The sequence below is a fragment of the Stylophora pistillata genome, chromosome 14 (assembly GCF_964205215.1).
Source record: "Stylophora pistillata chromosome 14, jaStyPist1.2, whole genome shotgun sequence".
Lineage (NCBI taxonomy): Eukaryota > Metazoa > Cnidaria > Anthozoa > Scleractinia > Pocilloporidae > Stylophora > Stylophora pistillata.
The window spans coordinates 2214137-2218035 of NC_142532.1; the positions used below are offsets into that span (position 1 = coordinate 2214137).

General features: G+C 39.2%; 1 protein-coding gene across 3 annotated transcripts in view; it reads right to left on the minus strand.

The window, feature by feature from the left end:
* Positions 1 to 3794, minus strand: part of LOC111345802 (NFX1-type zinc finger-containing protein 1) — a 49555-nt gene extending 45761 nt beyond the window's left edge. Inside the window, exon 1 of one of the 3 annotated variants that reach the window (XM_088745959.1) lies at positions 2319 to 3029. The gene's annotated coding sequence lies outside the window, so the exon portion shown is untranslated. Of the gene's footprint in view, positions 1 to 2318; positions 3030 to 3518 lie in introns of those variants that run through there. The other 2 variants (XM_088745958.1, XM_022953084.2) reach the window with 2 other exon arrangements.
* Positions 3795 to 3899: the final 105 nt, after the last annotated feature.

The following is a 3899-nucleotide window of genomic DNA, read 5'->3' on the forward strand; positions in this document are numbered from 1 at the left end:
TTTGTTAATTTTATTTTCATTTGTACCCTTGATAATGGCGTCATGAAGTCGCCGAAACGTCGGGATATTATATCGTTCGTTTTTACCTGTCTATATAATTTGGATATATCAACAAAGTTGAAATGGTAAATTGGCTACCGTAACGATTACAAAAGCTGACGTTTCGAGCGTTAGCCCTTCGTCGGAGCGAATAGAGGAATTGTGGGTTGTGTGTGCTTTTAAAGGCAGAAAATGGAGCTACGTTATTGGTGGGAACATGGCAACGAGAAAAACACGAATAAATTAGTGGAATGAAAAGCGTTCGTTGATCCCTGTGGCATTTAGACTGCCGGTTTGAAAGATGAGCTTTTGTTCAAGAGTTTTACGGCTTTCCGTGCTACCTAAATGTAAGGAAAAACCGCAGATTGCCATATGTTGCTTAGAATGATTAGGTAAATTAAAGTGTCTAGCGACTGGTTTCGATGTGTCCTTGTCATTCTTTTCCACGTCTCGAAGGTGTTCTCGGAATCGGTCACCTAGTCTTCTGCCTGTTTCGCCGATATATATCTTTTTGCGATAAGTACAAGTTATGCAATAGATTACATTGGCGGAGGTGCACGTGAAGTGATCGGTGATCTTAATGGATCGTTTAGGTCCCGATATTTTATCAGTGTTGTGAATGAAAGGACACGTTTTGCATCGTGCACGAGCGCATTTAAAAGTGCCTGGTTGGTCATTAGTCTGAAAAGAACTTCTGACCAAAAAATTGCCTATATTTTTGTCGCCTTTGAATGAAACGAGCGGAGGCTGCGAAAAGATAGTGCTTGTCTCTGGATCGTTTTGAAGTAATTTAAAGTTATTAAGAATGATGGATTTAACTGAGTGGTTGTAAGGGTGAAACGTGAGAGTGAATGGAAGGCGGTCGGAATCTTCCTTATGCGACGTTTGTAGTGCTGAATGTCGATCAATAAGTTGGGCGCGGTGGTAACCCGCTTGAACGACAGAAACAGGGTAACCACGTTTATCGAAAAACTGGCACATTGACTCTGATTTGTGGTGGAAATCAGAGTCATCACTACATAAACGACGAAGTCTTAGAAACTGAGAAAAAGGAATGGAATTCTTAACGTGAGATGGATGCGAAGACGAATATAATAAGTAATTTGCGAGTCTGTAGGTTTGTAATACACACTAGTGCATAAACCGTTACCTTCAGTTGAAACTTTGATGTCTAAAAGGATAAAGAATTGTCAGAAATTTCTCAAGTATACTTCAGAGCCGGGTGAAAAGAAGTGACTGCGGTTATGAATTGAGTGAGCCCCTCTCTGGTAGAGGAGATAGCGCCGATACAGTCGTCGATGTAGCGACCGTAGAGTTCAGGTTTGGACCCCTTGTATTGGCCGAAAACTTGATGTTCGACAAAACCTACAAAAAGATTGGCATAGCTAGGTCCCATTTTGGTGCCCATGGCTACACCATTGGTTTGTTTGAAGAAGTTGTTTCCGAATGAATAAACAATTGAGTGTGAGCACTAGTTCGGCTAAGCGTAGTAGTGTTTCAGATTTAGGTTCCTTATCGGTATGTTGATCAAAAAATGTTTAAGGGCCAGAAGGCCTTCGCCATTAGGAATGACAGTGTAAAGAGACGTAATATCCATGGCGAAAAGAAGTTTGTTTTGGCCAAGGAAATTAAAGTCTCGAAAAATTTGAAGAGCGTGTTGGCTGTCTTTAATATATGATGGTAAAGTTTTGACGATGGGAGCCACAATTATGTCTAGATAGCTGGAAATAAGTTCGGAGACAATGGGCCGACCCGGGTTGTTAGGTTTGTGAATTTTAGGTAAAAAGTAAATACGAGAAGTTCTAGGAGTGTTTATGATGAGATTTTTTGCTGATGAGATTTTTTTACCTGTCTATGTATTACTAAATCTTTGTTAACATATCACTATCGGTATAAAACCAAAGGTAAGAATCAAAGGGTATGGGATGCAGTTACTTCATTCAAAGAGTGACATTAACTTTTCACCCTCACGTTACACTTACCTGCCCAAAAAGGTTTTCTAAACATTGAGTCAAATTTTTTGGCAGCCATTTATTCATGGATGGTTGACCGTCGAATGATAACGATCCAGGCTTACTATTCAACTTTGAAACACTATTCTTGGCCGGTTTCTCTACCGTTCTTCTTCGAGGCTCATCGAACACGTTCGCAAAAGATTAATTTATCTAACAAACGGCATTAAAGTAAAAACTTCAACGGACATAAGGCATTGGGCAATCTCATCTCAATTCATAGCAATCAACAAAATACTGCTTTCTATAGTAGCAATTTCAACTTACCTTTGGGCGAGTTACGTATTCTTATCCATGAAAAGAAAAACAATAAAGGCTACCGAGAAATAGGCAGAATTATAACTGAGCTCAACGTAATTTCAGTGACTTCTCTGTTCTGAGAAATGCACTCGTCCTGGTTGATTTTTTCTCTGAAATATGCCACATGACGGGAATGACTTTAACTTGTATGACATATATTTTCGGTAATTTCATTGGTCCGTTTTTTATAGACATATTCGGCATCAATTCTGAGAAATATTTAATTTCCTGTTCCGGTTTATTGCGAATTTGCGCATACATTAAAATTGCCTGTGCTTAAAAAATGTTGCCATTGTGCTTTTCTGTTGTTCGAATTCATCTACAGGTTAAAAATGTTCATTTTTCAACGTCTTCTCTTTCATTCTGTCTCAATGCTATTCCGTGCGTGACGAAAATGATCAGACAATACTCTCGTTCCTAAAATGTTCGCTGCTTTTGGTCACGTGGTAAGTGAAAACGAGTAGCTTTGGGGCAAGAACTGTTCAGTAAAGGAATTTCCCGAGGCAAAGGAAAAACGTGGATTCTTATTTCTTCACGGGTTTTTTTTTAAGCTCCCGGTATTTTTTTGATCACTTCCGGCTTTGGTTTTCAGTCGTCATGACGACGCAAAAAAATAAGAGCCGACAACTTGCAAAGTTCTTTTAACAAATAACTACTGATAAAATGCATCTTACCGGTAACTAAATTAAAAATCCCCCTTATCTCTCTCATTCCATTGTTAAGAAAGGATCTTTTTGTAGAGAGGAGTCCTACAGTAGGGTCTTTGCATTTTGGGGGAGGTCAAATTGTTGTTTTTTTTATTCAGTAAATTACACTTTTCTTTGACTAAAGGGGGGGGGGGGGCAGACAAGGAAGGGGGAGTGGGCTCATACATACTGAACTACTCCCCTCTCAGCTAAGCTACCAAATGGTCTGCCATTGGTGTATCTTTCTTACTCCTCAGTTCCTCTAATTTTAAGGGACTGGGATAACTTTCTCATGGTTAGGAAAATGTTGTTAAGGATGTCATACACAAGGGTGAAGTCCCTGCAACTACTTCCTGTGGTAAATCCTTCAAAAACGAAAGGACATCAAATTTCATGAATTACAAGTTCCCCTCACTTCTTCCATCAATTCAAAGAAATTTCGTCACAGGAAATTTTTAGTCAACACAAAAGGATCCCTTACCTGAGGACTCAGTTTGCCAACTGACTAGTGCAGGGACTTGTCCCTGCAATTGTAATGAGAATAAATTTATTTCATAAACAAAGTATCCATTTAGTGGACATTGCCCACATATTTTGATGTAACTTGGGTACTAAACCAGAACAGCTTGACAAGAGTGGTCTTAGCAAGAGGAGAAACCTGTGATCATCCACCCCCGTCTGACCAGAGATTATTTTTCTTATCATCCTTTTCTTGCCAATGGAAATTTTACAAAAAGTAGAGGGACACTGAAAAAAAAATAGGCCTACTATTTGTCAACCTAAATAGCTTCAGGTCAGCACATTCTATCAAATGTAAAGTGCCCATTGACTCCTTAGGAACCATTATCAGACTCTTAAACAG